This window comes from Salvelinus alpinus, chromosome 5 (genome assembly GCF_045679555.1).
Source record: "Salvelinus alpinus chromosome 5, SLU_Salpinus.1, whole genome shotgun sequence".
NCBI lineage: Eukaryota > Metazoa > Chordata > Actinopteri > Salmoniformes > Salmonidae > Salvelinus > Salvelinus alpinus.
This window is the reverse complement of record NC_092090.1, coordinates 47,865,025-47,887,651: the sequence shown is the minus strand read 5'-3', so window position 1 is coordinate 47,887,651 and position 22,627 is coordinate 47,865,025.

The window sequence follows — 22,627 nt, the reverse complement described above, 5'->3', positions numbered from 1 at the left end:
CTCAGTCTCAGAGCCGGTGGGAGGAGATGGTTGAGATGCGGAGAGGGGAAACACCGTTAACGCGAGCTCTCTTTCACGAGCTCGGTGACGAAGATCTACCCGTCGTTCTATGCGGATGGCGAGTGCAATCAAAGAGTCCACGCTGGAAGGAACCTCCCGGGAGAGAATCTCATCCTTAACCTCAGCGTGGAGTCCCTCCAGAAAACGAGCGAGCAACGCCGGCTCGTTCCAGTCACTGGATGCAGCAAGAGTGCGAAACTCTATCGAGTAATCCGTTATGGATCGATCACCTTGACATAGGGAAGCCAGGGCCCTGGAAGCCTCCTTCCCAAAAACTGAACGATCAAAAACCCGTATCATCTCCTCTTTAAAGTTCTGATAAACGTTAGAACACTCAGCCCTTGCCTCCCAGATAGCTGTGCCCCACTCCCGAGCCCGACCAGTAAGGAGTGATATGACGTAAGCGATCCGAGCTCTCTCTCTTGAGTATGTGTTGGGCTGGAGAGAGAACACAATATCACACTGGGTGAGAAAGGAGCGACACTCAGTGGGCTGCCCAGAGTAACATGGTGGGTTATTAACCCTAGGTTCCGGAGACTCGGAAGACCAGGAAGTAGCTGGTGGCACGAGACGAAGACTCTGAAACTGTCCTGACAGGTCGGAGACCTGAGCGGCCAGGGTCTCAACGGCATGACGAGCAGCAGACAATTCCTGCTCGTGTCTGCCGAGCATTGCTCCCTGGAACTTGACGGCAGTGTTGAGAGAATCCGTAGTCGCTGGGTCCATCTTGGTCGGATTCTTCTGTTATGCTGGTGAATGAGGACCCAAAAGCGACGTAATAGAAACAGAGTCTTTATTCCAGTATTAAACAAACAATGATTCTCCTGGATATTATCAAAGGTAAATCCAAAACAGGAAACTGAAATCCTCTCGTCAGTAGAGAGGAACGACTGGAGACGCGACCACAGACTGCAGGTCGCTTCAGGAAGGCACAGGCCGTAGCTGACATAGACACCTGCTCACACGCAGCATCTGAAGAAGGCAAAAACACGACAGGGCGGAACAAGGACACAGAACAGCAAACATCAAACAAGAATCCGACAAGGACAGAAGCGGAAAACAGAGGGAGAAATAGGGACTTTAATCAGAGGGCAAAATAGGGGACAGGTGTGAAAGAGTAAATGAGGTCGTTAGGAGAATGAGAAACAGCTGGGAGCAGGAACGGAACGATAGAGAGAGAGAGCGAGAGAGGGAGAGAGGGAGGGGGAGAGAGAGGGATAGAAAGAGGGAAAGATCCTAATAAGACCAGCAGAGGGAAGCACAGGGACAAGACATGATGATCAATGACAAAACATGACAAATACACATAAACAACTCAGAAAGCCCAAAACGAAAAAGAATTGCATCCACTTTACAGTAAACATGTATCAAAAATGAAGTTTCTGGTGTCAATACAGGTGGAAGATATATGATTGCAATCCCCATGAATGTACCACCCTCCTTCAGGCCATGGATGAGGCATGAAATGATTTCAACCCAGACCTATGTCAGGCTTGGACTCAACATGCCGAAAGTTCTTTTCCCAGGTGCAATGAGGATATTTATTGCGATTTCGATGAGAACCTATGGCTAAATGCTCTTGATGCAAACTAGTGCCTGCTAAACATAGTTTCTTTCATTTATTGTATTTGATTGCATTGTGAAAGATGTCTTCAATGATCACATGGGATAGAAAATATGGACATTTTAATGTGAAAACGGTGTAATGTACTGTACAGTACTGTAGCATACTACATTCAAAGGGGCAAATGTGAAACATGTACAGTATCTTGCGTTTTTTGCTATTGGATTAATTGGTTGTAAAAATAACTACATTGAGAAGATATCATTAGGTTGTGTTTTGGTGATTAAACCAATGTACTCGTTATATATCACAGTAAACTTATGTTTTGGATCAATGGTTGAGTGGTGAAAGATGTCTACAAACAAAATGAATGCAAAATGAAAGGTTTTGAATGTACGACCATCTGCGTAACAAGTGTTACCTGTTTGGAGTTTTGTACTAAGAGTTTAGATAATTCACCACGTACTTGTGAAAATAGTACCAAAGCGATAGAAAAAAAACTGTAAAACCCAGTTGGATTATCTTTATTTCCTTATGGGATCGATCACTGTGTGTGTGTGTGTGTGTGTGTGTGTGTGTGTGTGTGTGTGTGTGTGTGTGTGTGTGTGTGTGTGTGTGTGTGTGTGTGTGTGTGTGTGTGTGTGTGTGTGTGTGTGTGTGTACAGTCAGGGTCAAGGAAGCTCAGGCACAGAAGACTCTATCCTCTCTTTCGCTGATGCTGGATGTGACTAATCCTCTTCGAGCCATATTAACATCTTTGGCCCTGTCTCCACAGTTACCTGATAGAGATACACCTGTGCTGTAGTCTATACCTGGCACTGTCATAGAATACACCTGTAGCATAGGTTCTACCCCAGTTGGCACCAGGATCTATGTCCTAGTTAACTGAAACTCAAATTGTTTATTACAAAGTCACACACAAAATCAAATGTTATGGACGGTAGCAGGAACTAGCCAAATGTAACCATGGCAGAATTGTGTTTCAAAATACCTACCCCAACCCCCTACCACAAAACACCATACTATATATCCCCTGCAATCACACATACCCCGCACATACCCTATCTCTCTCTCTCTCTCTCTCTCTCTCTCTCTCTCTCTCGCTCTCGCTCTTGCTCTCTCACCCTGTGATGATTGGCTGTGTGTTGGCGTAAACAGACTCTTACGACACAGGAAGTGGTATAACTCAGCGTCGGGGTTCGTTGAGCGGATGACAGGTTGTTGTTTTTTTACGCTGACCATTCCATCATCCTGCTAATGCTATGATTGGAAGTGACACATTACAGTGGGAGGGGAAAAGAAAGTGCACTCTTTTGCTTCAAGATTTTATCATAATCTAGATGAGAAAATGTTAGGCTTTCGCAGTTCTTGCATTCGCAGTCAAAGACTGAATCAAAGAAAGTAAGGGCAAACAGAGGTAGATAGAGAGAAAGTGATGGATAGAGTGTGGGTGGGCAAGGGGTAAACAAAGAATAGAGAGAGGTGGTTGGACAGGAATGTGATAATCATTCTGACTCAGTGACGATACCGAGTCATTGGGTCAGTTCACCTGTCAACACCAGAGGCCTGCGAAAGTGTGTAATGATTTCATAGTTTTCTTCCCCCCGAATAGCATATCAGAATACATACAATGAATAATATTAAAGCCTAAGTGGGCTTCTCCAGCTTCACTGGTTCTGTTGGATTGGTTATGGGATCCGGAATACAGGTTCTTGGTTCTGGGTTCTCAAGGTAATAAATATTATTTGACAGGAGAAAGGTTGTCTCGCCGAACCCTGATCTTCAGTTCTTCATTCAGACCCTTGTTTTGACCCTTTGGGTCTTCTCTGCTTCCTGAGAAAAGTTCTCCAGGTTTCTGCGGGTTCTGCAGGCTAATCCCAGCCTCACCCTTTCAGCGAAGCAGCGAGTGCTGTCCTACACACTCTCGCCGCTTCTGGGATGACGGGCCACTGTTAAGACCCTCAGGTAAGTCCTAGCACCCTCACTCTTACAGAGGTCCCCCTATGTATCCTCAAACTACTGTTAGACTCCTTACAAACCCCAAACTATAGGTAGACCAGTGGGAGAAAATCCTGGGTCAGCAGAGTTTTGTTCCAGGGCAGCGCTAGTACACCTGATCCTGCTAATCAAGGAATTGAGGCCAAGGGTTGGTGACCACAGGTGTAGACTTTATCTGTAGCATACCATACCGCTAACAAGAGACTACCGCTAAAAAGAGACTATTAACTAGACCAGTCTTTGTTATATGTTTGCTATATGTATACATGTCTTCCATCCAAATAGTATCTCCTAGTACTTGGTGGGTGTCCCCTCAGTGGTTCGTGGCTGTTGTGTCTCTGTGGTATAGGCCCACAGTGTAGCTGTGTTTTTGTTTCAGGGAGAGACATAGACGTAGCTTTGGAACTGAATTGTGTGTCTTTGTAATGGAAGACGAGTTGATATAAGAAATGAGTATCACTGGTTGGCAACATTTGCAGGCACATTTTTTATCAAAACTGTAGGTCAGAGTCTCTTAATCCTGGTCCTGATCACAAAGGGGTGCACATTTTTGCGTTTGCACCACACAGCTGATTTAAATGATTAACTCCTCAGTTAATGTGGCCACTGCAGCAGTACGCTCAAACCGGTGGGATTAGAACACTAGTTACAATTGATGTGTTTGAACTGGCTACACTGTTTTTTCACAGAAACAATTTGCACAAACACAGTCTTTACAATGTTATGTCCTCAATGTGAGCATTTTATTTTGGGATGCAATTTTCAGACATTCACAAAAGTAGCAACAGTTCCCAGCGTAATCAGAAAATGTAGGCTACATTAGTCCTAGCACTGAGGAAAGAGTGAGCTAACGCAGGCGGTTATTCAGCTAAGTCTCGGCTGACAGAAACCATAATATGAAGTAGCTAATAGCAATGGCTATTTACAATTCATCACATCACAGGTCCGCTCACCAGTGATGGAAATAATTGAGTAAAATACTTTCTTAAAGTCTAAGCTTGTGCGCGCAGTCATTTTTCGTTTTTCCGAGTCAACCAAAAATAAGAAAGTATTTAAAAATGTAAAAATAAGAAAATGTGACAAGGTGAGTTGGCTCATTTTGCAGTAGGCATGTGGAAGGGTGTGTCGTCTACCATCATTCACTTCCCATCATTCTCTTTTGGAAGTCAACTCGAAAAACAAGTGAACCATCCCTTCACTTCGTTTTGTTATAACATCTTTGGTCTGACAGATTTTTACATGACACCCAGAATGCACTGTATGATGTCAACTAACATGGCTTCACACATAGCTGGCAATCCCAAAATAATTTCACACATCGTATTTGTCCATGACAATCTATTGCAAGAACTGGGACTGCATGATTTGTCATCAGAACTTGAAAATGTGAATAAAAGATTAAATAAATAAATGATTACTACACAAACCATTTTCTGATAATGATTTATTGATACAAATGGCGTGTGCCAGCAATCAATCATGTAACCTCTGACACTCACTTGGAGCCATTCAGTGTTGTTGTTTGTGTATGTAGCTAGTGGGCAAAGCTGTAGCATCTTGGCCATATACTGTTATAATCTCCACCCGGCACAGCCAGAAGAGGATTGGCCACCCCTCAGAGCCTGGTTCCTCTCTATGTTTCTTCCTAGGTTCCTGCCTTTCTAGGGAGTTTTTCCTAGCCACCGTGCTTTTACATCTGCATTGCTTGCTGTTTGGGGTTTTAGGCAGGGTTTCTGTATAGCACTTTGTGGCATCTGCTGATGTAAAAAGGGCTTTATAAATACATTTGATTGATTGATTGATTGATTAATTGATTGATTAGAAATGTCTTTCAAAAGTAGACAACTCATACATGCAGAAATGTATGTCAATTCTGACAATGAGTCTGAGTATGAAAGTGAGGAATCGGAATCTGACAGTGACAGTGAGTAGCTGCCACCCAACCTTGTGGTCATTGAGAACCCTGAAACTGAGGACCCCTTGCCCAGCAACGAAGTCCCAGGCTCCTTAGAAAATACTGATGGTGAAGTACGAGAGTACTCAATAGTGGGTGAAGTACGAGAGGTCTGCGTTAGCTGGAAGGCTACCAGCCATTTCACCCCTCCTGGCTCTGCTGTTGGCTTTGATGAGTCCCAATCTGGATTGCAAAGACTCTTTCCATCTCCCTCTGAGGCAGAGTGCTTCAAGCTGTTTCTGACATAGGAGCTGGTGGGAGATAGTGGAGGAGATCAATCGCTATGCCTTGGAGCTACAGGAGAAGAGAGAGACAGGAGTGAGGGGGAAGCTCGCTAAATGGGTGACAACCACAATTAGTGAAATGCATACCTTCCTGCTGACAGTCTTTCTCAGGGGAATAGTGAAGATGAACTCCCTAAGGGAATACTGGAGCACAGATCCTATGTTGCAACTCCCTTCTTTGCCACTCTCTATTCCCAAGACCGCTCTTAGTTCTGCTGCGATGCCTGCATTTCATCAACAATGTCACTGCCAACCTAAATCACCCCTTACACAAAATAACACATATTCTTACTAGCCAGACATCCGCATTTTGTCAGGTCTTTGTGCCATACAAGGACCTATGTATTGATGAGTCCCTGATGTTAGGGCAGGGTAGCCTGGCGTTCCGTAAATACATTCCCTCCACAAGGTGATGTGAATACAGTATTTGTCCAGGACATTAGAGCCTACACAGGGTCCACCACTGACATCCAACATTATGAGTGGTGTCCGGGCCTGTGGTGATGACCACGCTAGCTCCTCATCTCGAGAAGGGCCACACTTTGTATGTGGACAATTAGTACAGCAATCCCACACTCTTCCAGCAGTTGCTTTCCAACAGCACAGGAGCCTGTGGCGCAGTAGTCCGGTCGAACAGGAAGGGGATGCCGGCATTCAGAAGCAGGAAGATGCAGAGAGGGGAGGTGGAGTTCAAGGAGAATGATCAACAGCTGGCAGTAAAGTGACAAGACAAACGAGATGACCATGTCCTCTCCAATGTCCATACAGCAACCGTGTCGGCCATAGCGAAGGTGGACCACCTGACGGGAGTGACAGATCAAACCAGACTGTGTGCTTGACTATAACCTTAAAATTAGGGGCAGTGGATTAGGCGGTTATGTTAAACAGCTTTGTGGAATGCTCTCAGAAAACTATCAAGTGGTATTAGAATATTTTTTTCGCATCTGATCGACATTGCTGTCCTCAATGGCCACAGAGTTTATCGGCAGCTTGCAGGTGACCAAGGTTTTTGTAATTGGACATGCAGTTCACATATAATTCCATTATGCAATTATATTGACAATATCTCACCCAGCTACCCACTCCCTCATCATCTTCTCCACTCCCTCATCCGTCCCACTCCCTCTCCCTTTCCCCCATAGGTGAGGTGATTACCTACCAAAAGTAGGGCCTTTGGAAAGGGCCTTTGAATGTGTTGGTACCTACTGGAGTGCTCTCCTTTGTCTACACCCATTCAGCATTGTTCACACCCTCTTACGCCAGGCCCACACATCTCTTGAAGGATTCACATATGAGGTCATGTGCTAAACAGTGAGTAGTGTAGGAAAGATTAAGAATAAAAGTGGTAGTAGCCTACAATAAGGAAAAATTCCAGGTAAACAGAAAGTGTGCAGATGTTAATAGAAAATAACTGAAGTAAAAGTTAAAGTCACCAAGTAAAATATTAGTATATCTCAAAGTATTTGGTTTTGGAATTGCTAAAATGTACTTAAGTATCAAAAGTAAAAATATAAATCATTTCAAATTTCTTAAACCAGACGGACCAATTTTTGTATTTATTTTTTATTGACAGATAGCCAGAGGCGCACTCCAACACTCAGACATAATTTACAAACAAAGCATTTGTGTTTAGTGATTATGTGTGGTATGTCACAAAATCATGTATTTTGCTAAGTGAATGGGTCTCTACAGAAGGTGTAGACGGTACAGCCAAGTTGTTACTTGCATAGTAGCAATATCAGAAATAGATAGTGTCAATACAAATAAAATAATATACAGTATGTACCCGAACAATATCAATAACGATAGTGATAGACGAGGTAGTTGTATGCATACAATCAGGGGTAAAGTGGCTGAGCAGCAGGATATAAAAAAATAGTAGCAGCATGAGATAGTCATTTGAATAGAGGCACTGCCGATAGTGTTGATGACTGGTCCGTCTGAACCACGCATGAACAAGGGAATCTATATACGGAGAGCATGATTCTGTCCTGCCCTTGACATTGGTGCAGGGCATGTGATGTCCATAGCCTCTTTGTCGCAAAACTCCCTGATCTTCTCAAAAATATACATTTGTCTAGCTGTGTCCAGTCCAGGTGGTGCTTTTATGGGAGGAAGGATGTCAGGTTTGCGCAGCAGCTGAAACCTGGTCCCGACTGAGTCCGAACGCTCCTTGGTGACAACACCAGGCTGCAGAGCATCGAAGCTGTAAAACAGGAAATAACAAACAAAAAAAATGAAGACATTACAACCTTGCTGTCACGGTTTTCTTCCATAAGTGAAGGAGAGGACCAAAATGCAACGCGGCTAGTGTTCAACATGTTTAATTAGACGAATAAACGGTAACACTAATACAAGTAACAAAATAACAAATGTGAAAACCGAGACAGCCCTATCTGGTGCAGACAAAACACAGAGACAGGAAACAATCACCCACAAAATCCCAACACAAAACAAGCCTCCTATATATGATTCTCAATCAGGGACAACGATTGACAGCTGCCTCTGATTGAGAACCATATTAGGCTGGACACAGAAACAGACAAACTAGACACACAACATAGAATTCCCACCCAGCTCACGTCCTGACCAACACTAAACAAGCAAAACACATAAGAACTCTGGTCAGGACGTTACACTTGCACAACATCAATTCACCTCCCAAGTTTAGATAAGAAGAATAACCTCATACAATGCAATGAAAATGATATTCACCTGAAGTGCTGGTACTGCTAGACCTGTGGCAGCGGCCTGAAGTATGGAGTCAGGTGTTTTGCCAGCCATAGCCTTCCACCAAGTCCTCATGCTTCAGGTGTAACCTGTGCTTGCTTGGGCCAGCCTTCTTATTGATGGGAGGCATTAGACCATTCTCCTTGTATGACTGGTGGAGGACAGTCAGGCGTGTTCTACTGATGCTGAAAGACAAATTCCAGATACTAACGTTACACACACTTCATACATGTAAGTTATTGTTAGCTAGCAAGCCAGCCATCTCACCTCCGCTAACTTTAGCTAGCTAACAGCAAGGGTTAACTTGAGGTTGTTGTTTAGACATGTAACGTTAACGTTAGCTAGCAAAAACATGACTAAAATCCCAATCCATAGAGTAACGTTAGCAAGCCAGCCATCAAACTCCAGCTGGCAAGCTTTAACTAGCCAATTGTCATAGCTAGATAAAGTTAACCAAATAGGTTCAATGTTAGATTCTTACCTGTATACATGGATGAAAGCTTAACAGCAGACTGCAACCACTTTTATTAAATACGACGTCCTATGTCGTTTCCGTATAGTTTGATCAGCTTGTTTGGCCCGTCGTGTCAAGTCCCTCTCTGTCACCGATGCCATGGTTGCCCTTAGTTTGAAGATGTAATCTGGAGACGTGTTTTATACAACAACCTTTTCGACTCCCTATACATTTGCAATCAAACACCAGAATTCTATTCATCTCCTTATCATACTCTGCTTCTACCAGACATTAAACTGATTTCAAAACTCGGTCAACTTCTTCCAAGAAAACAACACTGTTGATTGTCGCCGTTTCTTCTCCATCACTGTCATCAGAAGACTCTACAATGTCTTCTTCAATGAATATGTTTTTACCTAAATCAGGGATTTCCTCGTCGTCTGATTCATTTTCAGAGTCAGAGTCAGCATGGCACGATCGTCCTCCAGAACGTAGTCTATCACATCTTTTTCCCACTGACCTTTGTCGAAAGCGCCTGATAATTTCAGGGTAGCAATATTATTGAGAGGAGTAGCAACATATTTGCAGTTCTCCATGGCTAACGTTATATCTTTTGAAAAAACTGCAGTAGAAAGGATTGTCTACGCATTACGATCAGCTCATTTTATAGACACAAGATGCTTCACCGCAGACCAATCCAAACTCCTCTCTCGGCATGTCCAGCCCACTCATTATCTCAACCAATCATGGCCAGCGGGAAGGTTGCTGACTTTTTCTGTGGCTAAACCAACTAGGCTCGTAATTTAACAATTGTATTCATATTTACAGATGGCATACAAGTTTGATATTAAGGCACATGAAAGTTCACACGTTCGAGAAGGCATTTCTGCCAAAAAACAGCTCTCCTGTGAAGTCGTGACTTGCGACATATGCCTAGTTTCCTGAATCGAGTCACATATGGAGGCACTGCAAAGTCTGCCTGTCCAGCACCAGGAGCAGGAAGCAGAGGAGGTTGTCAAAGTGCATGTGTTTAGCCCTGTGTGTTGCGCCATGCTTTGGGGTGTAGCATACGCTCAAGCACTATTGAGCACATCTGCAGCAATTACTGAGTGACTGACTTGACAGGTGACCTGTCACGATACTATGCCTTTAGGGGTGAAAGGTGGGAATGCAGTGTTTGTTGTTCAATCACTACATGAATATTGAATTAAATGTCAGTTGTCAGTCTTGTTGCTTTCCTCTATTAAAACTAGTTTTGTTTTTCAACCACTAATACAACTATAATAAAATAGACAACCATTACATATATGTATTTTCTTGCTGTTTTTGCCATCAAGTACGTCATTTCAACGTCATGCCCAGTGGGATGTTGCTAGCATACAAAATCTGGCCGCAAGAAAGATGTTCAGTTATGATGTTGGCAAATAATGTTCAATACTGTTTATGTGTGTGATTTCTGAAAGTACAGAGAAAATAGGAAATATGAGTCATTAGAATACAATATCAGAATAAAGCACTAAAACAATATTACAATTAAGTAACATAATAACACTGCTATAAAAATAATAAGTTGCATTGACAACATGACAATTATGAAGGATATAGGCCCTACATAAGAAACATTAAGAAAGAGTAACTGAAGAGCTCCACAAGGGGGCAGAGCAGAGAGCTGTGTTAACAGGCCACATGAATCCACAGGCCATGCTCATGATAAGGCCAGGGCAGCTTCAAAGGATACAACACAAGCTAATACTTATCTGATGCCATTAGCATTGTTTTACAAAGCTAATAGAAGAATGTAGCTACATAAGCACAGGTTATGAAATGAGTACCTTGCGTGTCTGCAGTAATACACACAGAATACATGATGCTACATACATAGCTACATACGGTGTACTACAGTAGAAATGACACAACACAATATACAGAAACTATTACGATAACGTAATAAGGCAGTTACTTCGATAGGACCTCACACATCTAAAGTAATTATTTGTAAGGAAAACAACAATGAAGGCAATGCAGGTGCCAGCAGGAAAATGTGCCGGGGGGGGGGGGGGGGGGGGGGGGTTGGTCGGGTACTGTTCTGACTGGCGATGCACAAATGTCTGCATACTTGACCTGGGGCTCTCATTGACAAGAGAAGTTTGTCAGGCTCATCTAGTTAATCTAGCTAATTTGAAATGTACGAACTGAAACACAGCCTATAGATAATTAGCATGGGTGAGGGCAGTGCAGGTTAATTGTCCTGTTGCATAACAATCACATTTTTGAACAGTGAGCACATTCTGACATAACGCACATTTTAAAAAAACTCACGCTGGGGGGACCATAAAAAATATTTGGAACTTACGCGTGAAAAGGTTAACCTTTACTTAATACCCATCCCGGATCCGGGAGCATCCTCATCAAAAAAGCTGACTAGCATAGCCTAGCCTAACGGGACAGGGATATCATATAATATAATTTTCATGAAATCACAAGTCCAATACAGCAAATGAAAGATAAACATCTTGTGAATCCAGCCATCATTTCCGATTTTTTTTATTTATTTATATTAGCTAACCACAATAGCCAAACAGACAACGGCATATTTTCACCATGTTTCCACCGCATAGGTAGCTTTCACAAAACCCACAAATAGAGATATAAATAATCACTAACTTTGAACAACTTCCTCAGATGACAGTCTTATAACATCATGTTATACAATACATTTATGTTTTGTTCGAAAATGTGCATATTTATAGTTACAAATACTGGTTTTACATTGCAGCCACCATCACAAATAGCACCAAAGCAGCCAGAATAATTACAGAGAGCAACGTGAAATATATAAATACTCATCATAAAACATTTATGAAAAATACATGGTGTACAGCAAATGAAAGATAAACATCTTGTGAATCCAGCCAATATTTCAGATTTTTTAAGTGTTTTACAGCGAAAACACAATATATATTTCTATTAGCTCACTACAATAGCCAAACACACAACGCCATTTACTCCCCGCCAAAATAGCTTTCACAAAACCGACAAAATAGAGATAAAATTAATCACTAACCTTGAACAACTTCATCAGATGACAGTCTTATAACATCATGTTATACAATACATTTATGTTTTGTTCGAAAATGTGCATATTTAGAGCTGCAAATCGTGGTTATACATTGTGAATACGTAGCAACAATTCACCAAAATCTCCGGAGATATTTTGGACAGTCACCTAATCTAATCAAAGAACTCATCATAAACTTTACTAAAAAATACATGTTGTACAGCAAATGAAAGATACACTGGTTCTTAATGCAACCGCTGTGTTAGATTTTTTTAAATAACTTTACTACAACATACAAAACGCATTATTGTGAGACAGCGCTCACCTATTCTCCGCCGAGTTGGAGTCAACATATTACACCGAAATACGAAATAACATCATAAATTGTGTCTTACTTTTGCTGAGCTTCCATCAGAATGTTGTGCAAGGAGTCCTATTTCCAGAATAAATCGTTGTTTGGTTTTAGAATGTCCATTTCTTCTGTCGAATTAGCAACTTTGGCTAGCATTGTGGCGCGAACATGCCCATCATCTCTTGGCGCAAAGAACGGAAAATTCCAAAAGTCCCAATAAACGTTGAATAAACTGATCAAACGGTTGAAAAATCCTACTTTATGATGTTTTTCTCATATGTATCAAATAAAATCAGAGCCGGAGCAATTCGCCGTGTGTACCGAACGCTTTTCAGAAGACAATGTCGAGGTCCCCCGCGCGCCGTCGAAAACAAACAAAATACCGGACCTGTCACTCCAAAAGCTCTTATTCGGCCTCACATCAAGCTAGACACCCCATTCAACCTTCTACTGCCTGTTGACATCTAGTGGAAGGCGTATGAAGTGCATACATATCGATAAATAAAAGCCAGTTGAATAGGCAGGCCCTGAAACAGAGCCTCGTTTTCAGATTTTTCACTTCCTGTTTGGAAGTTTGCTGCCAAATGAGTTCTGTTTTACTCACAGATATAATTCAAAAAGTTTTAGAAACTTCTGAGTGTTTTCTATCCAATAGTAATAATAATATGCATATCGTATGATCTAGAACAGAGTACGAGGCCGTTTAATTTGGGCACGATTTTTTCCAAAGTGAAAACAGCGCCCCCCTATTCACAAGAAACACCGCTGTAGGGGATTGTCTCCTCACATGGGGCACCACCATATGTAAGGAATTGTACTCTCACGGGCCTCCATTATGTAGGGAAATGTCTTCACAAACTCTACAATACTCATAGGCCTACTACAGAATTATCTGCATATTAAATCAATAAAGCTATGATTTGTAGCAGTATTTGGTTTAACTACTGTATTTTGGCAATTTTTTTACATTATGTGGTTCTTGGTGGGTGGGTATTTTCCGAAAGTAAACATCAAGACTGTCTTGTGAGCCATTTAGAGTACTGTGTTAAGAGCTTCTTACCAAACATGGCTGAAAACACCCCTCTATCCACCATGTTCAGGTGTCAGGACCCTATCCAGGACAGTAGATTAGACAGAAATGTTAAGAAGCTAAGAAAGGAGGAAAGGGAATTACAGGAGAAGTACAGCAAAGAGATACGGAAGGGTTAGATGGAGAGACAAACAGTCCATCAGGACAGGGACAGGCGGGTTAACAAGCTAATGGCAGGGTAGAGAGGAATAGTAGAGGTAGGGTAAGGAGATAGAGGGTTAGACAAATAGACAGACAACACAGCAGGTGTCTGGCTGCGTGCCCAGATTGACTCACATATACTCAAATACTTTAAAGTGGCAATCAGCTGTTGAAACAATTACAAACCTTTTCATATTTGGGGTTCTGATGGGGTAAAACAGTTGAACTAAGATCCTAAAGCAATTTATAAGTTACAGTGCGGTCGGAAAGTATTCAGACCCCTTGGCTTTTTCCACATTTTGATACGTTCCAGCCTTATTCTAAAATAGGTTAAATTTAAAAAAATCCTCATCAATCTACACACAATACCCCATCATGACAAAGTGAAAACGGGTTTTAAGACATTTTTGGAAAAAAACAAAACAAATACAGAAGTACCTTATTTACATGAGTATTCAAACCCTTTGCTATGAGTCTCAAAAAGGAGCTCAGGTGCATCCTGTTTCCATTGATCATCCTTGAGATGTTTCTACAACTTGATTGGAGTCCACCTGTGGTAAATTCAGTTGATTGGACATGTTTTGGAAAGGCACACACCTGTCTATATAAGGTCCCACAGTTGACAGTGAATGTCAGAGCAAAAACCAAGATTGAAGAAATTGTCCGTAGAGCTCCGAGACAGGATTGTGTCGAGGCACATATCTGTGGAAGGGTACCAAAAAATGTCTGCAGCATTGAAGGTCCTCAAGAACACAGTGGCCTCCATCATTCTTAAATGGAAGAAGTTTGGAACCACCAAGACTCTTCATAGAGTTGGCTGCCCGGCCAAACTGAGTAATTGGGGGAGAAGGGCCTTGGTCAGGGAGGTGACCAAGAACCCGATGGTCACTCTGACAGAGCTCCAGAGTTCCTCTGTGAAGATGCGGGGACATTCCAGAAGGACAACAATCTCTGCAGCACTCCACCAATCAAGCCTTTATGGTAGAGTGGTCAGATGGAAGTCACTCCTCAGTAAAAGGCACATGACAGCCCACTTGGAGTTTGCCAAAAGGCACCTAAAGTACTCTGAAAGGGGTTCACCTAGGGGTCATGATAGGGGCTGTACCAAATGTTTGATGTATTTTAATAATTGATTATGCTTATGTTGTATTAATAGAAGGGGAGGGGTAAGACCCCGCCCTCCTTACATTTATAGGGTCCTAGACTACAGATTAACAATACATATATATTCATTATAGAGGTTTAGTATTGTTCCACAGTTGTGTTCTGGTCTCTTTGCCTCTCATAAAGGGACCACTCTGAGAAATGTGTGACTGTGAAGACAGAACTCTGCAGGGGAGTGTAAGAGACACTGACAAAGGTGTTTAAACAAAGTACTTATGTAAATGTAATATTTAAGTTTTTATTTCTTATTTAAATGTTTTATACAAATCTGTATTTGGTTTGTCATTATGGGGTATTGTGTGAAGATTGATGAGGGGGGGGAAATAATGTAATCATTTTTTTTTTAAAGGCTGTAACATGACAAAATGTGGAAAAGTGAAGGGGTCGGAATTCTTTCTGAATGCACTGTTATTTATTCAAGAATCAATGGGTACACATTATTAATCTATAAATCCAAAAATGGATGTACAGATTGCCCCTTATTTGTGTATTTGCCTGGTGGTTTCCCTCAAGAGCCAGTTTATCAGTGGTTTACCTGTTTGCGAGTGGATTAAAGTAAATATTTAGCACAGCAATTGTCACTTTGCAGGGCTTGCTTTCATCAGCTTGATCTCTGTATGAAGACATAAGATATATAGCACCTGATATTGAGTTAATACACGTATATGAGACCATTGTGTGTACAGTCGTGGCCAAAGGTTTTGAGAATGACACAAATATTAATTTTCACAAAGTTTGATGCTTCAGTGTCTTTAGATATTTTTGTCAGATGTTGCTATGGAACACTGAAGTATAATTACAAGCATTTTCATAAGTGTCAAAGGCTTTTATTGACAATTACATGAAGTTGATGCAAAGAGTCAATATTTGCAGTGTTGGCCCTTCTTTTTCAAGACCTCTGTAATCCTCCCTGGCATGCTGTCAATTAACTTCTGGGCCACATCCTGACTGATGGCAGCCCATTCTTGCATAATCAATGCTTGGAGTTTGTCAGAATTTGTGGGGTTTTGTTTGTCCACCCGCCTCTTGAGGGTTGACCACAAATTCTCAATGGGATTAAGGTCTGGGGAGTTTCCTGGCCATGGACCCAAAATATCAATGTTTTGTTCCCCGAGCCACTTAGTTATCACTTTTGCCTTATGGCAAGGTGCTCCATCATGCTGGAAATGGCATTGTTCGTCACCAAACTGTTCCTGGATGGTTGGGAGAAGTTGCTCTTGGAGGATGTGTTGGTACCATTCTTTATTCATGGCTGTGTTCCTAGGCCAAATTGTGAGTGAGCCCACTCCCTTGGCTGAGAAGCAACCTCACACATGAATGGTCTCAGAATGCTTCACTGTTGGCATGACACAGGACTGATGGTAGCGCTCACCTTGTCTTCTCCGGACAAGCATTTTTCCGGATGCCTCAAACAATCGGAAAGGGGATTCATCAGAGAAAATGACTTTACCCCAGTCCTCAGCAGTCCAATCCCTGTACCTTTTGCAGAATATCAGTCTGTCCCTGATGTTTTTCCTGGAGAGAAGTGGCTTCTTTGCTGCCCTTCTTGACAGCAGGCCATCCTCCAAAAGTCTTCGCCTCACTGTGTGAGTGCAGGTGTGAGTGCAGATGCACTCACACCTGCCTGCTGCCATTCCTGAGCAAGCTCTGTACTGGGTGTGACCCGATCCCGCAGCTGAATCAACTTTAGGAGACGGTCCTGGCGCTTGCTGGACTTTCTTGGGCGCCCTGAAGCCTTCTTCACAACAATTGAACCGCTCTCCTTGAAGTTCTTGATGATCCGATAAATGGTTGATTTAGGTGCAATCTTACAATATCCTAGGCAATATCCTTGCCTGTGAAGCCCTTTTTGCAGGTAACCATGATTGACAGAGGAAGAACAATGATTCAAAGCACCACCCTCCTTTTGAAGCTTCCAGTCTGTTATTCGAACTCAATCAGCATGACAGAGCCTTGTCCTCGTCAACACTCACACCTGTGTTAACGAGAGAATCACTAACATGATGTCAGCTGGTCCTTTTGTGGCAGGGCTGAAATGCAGTGTAAATGTTGCCATCATACAAACTGAGGCAGCAGACTTGGTGAAATTTAATATTTGTGTAAATCTCAAAACTTTTGGCCACAACTGTATGTGTATGTTGCAGGATGTTCAGCTGGGTGGTGAAAGTGGTTCCCCCGCCTCCTGAGCCTCCTGGGAAACTAGGAGATGAGGAGAAGACCAATGCCCCACCTGCACCAGTAAGTCCCCCACAAGCGAGAGAAAGAAAAGGGGGGGGTTTATCACCATTTAAATGTTCTATTACTCAAACTATATCTCTTTGTGTTAAAAACAGGTAAAACAAGTAACATTCAAAGAAGAGAAAAAACAAGAAGGTAATAGCTGTCTTAAACCTAATCTATAAACAATTAACTTTGTGTACTAACAAGTCAGTAAACTGATCTGTATCAGCAGCATAGAGCGACATCCGTCTCACACTGTTCTCTAATTATGATTGACAGCTCTAAAACCTGCCAAGGCCAAAGAGGAGGAGGTCGCCGAGGAGAATGGGTGAGTGTATCTATGGCCGGAATTCAATACTTATAGTTTGTCAATGCTCACCAACAGAGAAAGGGAGGGGATCTTTCAACATTGATTTGACACTATTTCTTTCTGTATTGTATTGCTTTGGCAACATTGATTTCCCCTCTCTTGCCAATTAAGCTAATTTAAATTTGAGAGAGCGAGAGAGCGAGAGCGAGAGAGAGAGAGAGAGAGAAAGAGAGAGAGAGAGAGAGAGAGAGAGTTCCATATGGCCCGGTGGCCTAGTTGGATGTGGGCACATATGGTATGCCAGGAGGATAGAGAGGATCAGAGTGATCAGACCAGGATCAGAGGATAACCTATAGCGGAATGCCATTGAGCCCACATAATGCTTTGCTCTTTACAGTACTGGACTATAATATAGAATTCCAGTAGCTAACTAACATTTTTGATCAAAATGTACATCAATTTGCTAGATTGTACAGACATCATCCTCTCTATACACTCACACGCACGCACGCGCACGCGCGCGCATGCACACAACCCCCCCAACCCCAACCCCAACCCCCCCACACACATACACACACACACACCAGGGCACATGCACAGATAGGGGTCTACCTGTGCCCAATTACCTGCCCCTTCACCCTCCCACTCGCCACGTGCCCTTTTGGGTGGTGGTATTATTGTTTGTTTTCAATACAGTTCTTGTCGTTGTTGTTCTGAACCCACTGCACCCAAGTCGTTGTGACGTCATCAAGTTCGCCACCCCTGACCTCTACCATGGCCTGAGATGCGGTCACCGGTTGAGTGTGTGTAGCAAGCTACCTAGTTTAATTATACATTTTATGACAAGCGAGCACTTATATGTGGTATTTTCACATTTTCAAACTTTCATAGAATGTTTGGGAATGAGGTAGAATAAGACAATTGTGAAAATTCTATAGCAATACATAGTGGAAAAGCGGCTGTGCTTTGGACAATTAAATGAATACACTGCAGTAAATAAAACATAATAAAAACGTGTAAGTCTTGTCAAGGACCAGACTCTACACAGACCGCTGCGCTATAGCCAATCAGAGCTACAGTAGGCCTATATGCAAATAAGACATTTGCCACAAGGCCCAGACATCATTCACTTTGTCCTGGACTGTGTGTTTACAGGCACCACTTTAGACCATTAGACCACACCTAAATGGATTTCTGCAAATATATCAATACCACGGGAGTCCTCTTCATTTGGGAACTTTACAGTCCTATTGATTAAAAAAAATGAACAGGTAGGCTCTCTCTCCCTCCCTAAGATCAACAACTAATGTTAGCCAGAGCGAGATAAGCTAAAATCTAACCAGGCAAGAGTAAATAAACCCTCTCAAACTTTTTCAGCTTGTAGTTGACCGTCAAAATTGCACTGATAAACGATGGGGAATAGGAGCCTGCTCGTCTTTCTGCAGCTTGCCTATCTATGTACGCTTGTCACAACCCATGTTGCATTATGTGGGCTCAATGGCATTCCGCTATAGGATATCCTCTGATCCTGGTCTGATCCTCTCTATCCTCCTGGCATACCATTTGTGCCCACAGCCAACTAGGCCACCGGGTCATATGGAACTCTCTCTCTCTCTCTCAAATTTAAGTTAGCTTCATTGGGAACTGCATGCACGCCCATTTGATCGATTCCAAATGCATTTGGTATTGGGTATTTTATTAGGATCCCCATTTGCTGTTACAACGAAACAGCTAATCTTCCTGGGGTCCACACAAAACATGAAACATGACATAATAAAGAACATTAATAGACAAGAACAGCTCAAGGACAGAACTACATAAATATATTTTTTTAGATAAAAGGCACACGTAGCCTACATATCAATACATACACACAAACTATCTAGGTCAAATGGGGGAGAGGTGTTGTGCCGTGAGGTGTTGCTTTACCTGTCTTTTGAAACCAGGTTTGCTGTTCACTTGAGCAATATGAGATGGAACGGATTTCCATGCAATAATGGCTCTATATGATACTGCTTTCTTGAATTTGTTCTGGATTTGTGGACTGTGAAAAGACCCCTGGTGGCATGTCTGGTGGGGTAAGTGTGTGTGTCAGAGCTGTGCGTAAGTTGACTAAGCAAACCATTTGGGTTTTTTAACACATTGTTTCTTATAAAAAGAAGTGATACAGTCAGTCTCTCCTCAACTCTTAGCCAAGAGAGACTGGCATGCATGGTATTAATATCAGGCCTGTGATTACAATGAAGAGCAAGACATGCCACACTGTTCTGGGCCAGCTGCAGTTTAACTAGGTCGTTCCTTGCAGCACTCAACCACACAACTGGGCAATAACCAAGATAAGACAAAACTAGGGCCTGAGGGACTTGCTTTTTGGAGTGTGGTGTCAAAAAAGCAGAGCATCTCTTTATTACGGACAGACCTCTCCCCATTTTTACAGCCATTGAATCTATATGTTTTGACCATGTCAGTTTACAATCTAAAGTAACGCCAAGTAAATTAGTCTCCTCAACTTGTACAACAGCCACATCATTCATTATCAGATTCAGCTGAGTTCTAGAACTTAAGGAATGATTTGTACCAAATACAATGCTCTTAGTTTTAGAGATGTTCACAACCAGTTTATGTTATGAATTTTATGAATAATGACTAAATGATGTATACATTTAACGTAGAACTATTACTAACAGAATTCTACCCTGTCACTGTATGATTGTATGAAATTTATTAGAATCATACATTTAAATCTGATGTGTGTAGTTTTAGTCAGAACAAGAACAGGGACTTTTTGTTCCTTTTCAGTATGTAAGCAGGGTGCAAGTGTGAGACAATGTATGAGATAAGAGGAGCTATCGACAGACAAGCTGTACTACTCTGTTCCTTTCAGGACATTCTGTCTCCACCCATGGAGGGGAGAGACCTTGGGCTTGTAGTAGATTGTATAACAGGTGGCAGGCAATGTATGAGAAGGAGAAGACTCGTGAACTATATTGTCATTGTTTCTGAGAGGAGGAGGGACATTATGACAAAATGTGAGGTATATAGACCAATGTACAGGAAATGGTAAGCAGAGCTCTCGTAAATAAACCTGCTGACTAAGTAGACTGGCCTCTCTCTGTTTCATTTTAATAAGAACCTTACAAATTCTTAGTAACAGACAGAGTATTTTAATTGAAGTTCAATTTATGAACATTGAGAACAAAATTCACTTAGCAGTTTATTACTGGCCACCTGTCACGTTCCTGACCTTATTTCCTTTGTTTAGTCTTTGTTTAGTTGGTCAGGACGTGAGCTGGGTGGGTGTAGTCTATGTTATGTGTTTCTATGTTTAGGTTGTCAATTGGCCTGATATGGTTCTCAATCAGAGGCAGGTGTTTTACGTTGTCTCTGATTGGGAACCATATTAAGGTAGCCTGTTTTCACTGTTTGTTTGTGGGTGATTGTTCCTGTTCGTGCGTTCATGTGTTCTATGTTCTCTAGTTCAGGACTGTAGCTTCGTTGGTTTTCGTTTGTTTATTGTTTTGTTCGTATTGAAGAAGTATTCTAATAAATTATGGATACGCACCACGCTGCGCTTTGGTCCTCCTCTCCTTCTACCGACGAAAGCCGTTACAGAATCACCCACCAAACCCGGACCAAGCAGCGTGGTAACGGGCAGCAGCGACAGCAGCAAATTCTGAACGGTAAGGGACCCTGGGCTAAAACTGGAGAATATTGCCGCTCTCGTGAAGAGCTGGAGGCAGCTAAAGCCGAGAGGCGGTGGTATGAGGAGGCAGCACGGAAGCGAGGCTGGAAGCCTGAGTGTCAGCCCCAAACATTTCTTGGGAGGAGGCTAAAGGGGAGTGTGGCGAAGTCAGGTAGGAGACCTGCGCCAACTTCCCGTGCTTACCGTGGAGAGCGAGAGTACGGGCAGACACCGTGTTATGCGGAAAAGCGCACGGTGTCTCCTGTACGTGTGCTTAGCCCGGTGCGGTACATCCCAGCTCCACGTATCGGCCGGGCTAGAGTGGGCATCGAGCCAGGTGCCATGAAGCCGGCTCAACGCATCTGGTCTCCAGTGCGTCTCCTCGGGCCGGTGTACATGGCACCAGCCTTACGCATGGTGTCCCCGGTTCGCCAGCACAGCCCAGTGCGGGCTATTCCACCTCGCCGCACTGGCCTGGCTACGAGGAGCATTCAACCAGGTAAGGTTGGGCAGGCTCGGTGCTCAAGAGCTCCAGTACGCCTTCACGGTCCGGTATATCCGGTGCCACCTCCTCGCCCCAGGCCAGTACCACCAGTGCCAACACCACGCACCAGGCTTCCTGTGCGTCTTCAGAGCCCTGTTCCTCCTCCCCGCACTCGCCCTGTGGTGCGTGTCTCCAGCCCGGTACCACCAGTTCCGGCATCACGCACTAAGCCTCCTGTGCGTCTCCAGAGCCCAGTAGGCCCTGTTGCTGCTCCCCGCACTAGCCTTGAGGTGCGTGTCCTTAGCCCGGTACCACCAGTTCCTTCACCACACACCAGGCCTACTGTGCGCCTCAGCAGGCCAGAGTCTGCCGTCTCTCCAGCGCCGCCTCCGCTGCCCGTCTGCCCAGCGCCGCCTGCGCTGCCCGTCTGCCCAGCGCCGCCTGAGCTGCCCGTCTGCCCAGCGCCGTCTGAGCTGCCCGTCTGCCCAGCGCCGTCTGAGCTGCCCGTCTGCCCAGCGCCGTCTGAGTTGCCCGTCTGCCCAGCGCCATCTGAGCCGCCCGTCTGTCCTGAGCCTTCAAAGCCGTCCGTCAGTCAGGAGCCTTCAAAGCCGTCCGTCAGTCAGGAGCCGCTAGAGCCGTCCGTCAGTCAGGAGCCGCCAGAGCCGTCCGCCAGTCAGGAGCCGCCAGAGCCGCCCGCCAGTCAGGAGCCGCCAGAGCCGCCCGCCAGTCAGGAGCCGCCAGAGCCGCCCGCCAGTCAGGAGCCGCCAGAGCCGCCCGCCAGTCAGGCTGTTGCGCCTTCTTCACCACACTGTCTGTGTGTGTGGACCATTTCAGTTGTCTGTGATGTGTATGCCAGGGAACTTTCCACCTTCTCCACTGCTGTCCCTTTGATGTGGATAGGGTTAGTGCTCCCTCTGCTGTTTCCTGAAGTCCACGATCATCTCCTTTTTCTTTTTTACATTGAGTGAGAGGTTGTTTTCCTGACACCACACTCCAAGTGCCCTCACCTCCTCCCTGTAGGCTGTCTCGTCGTTCTTAATCAAGCCCACTACTGTTGTGTCGTCTGCAAACTTGATGATTGA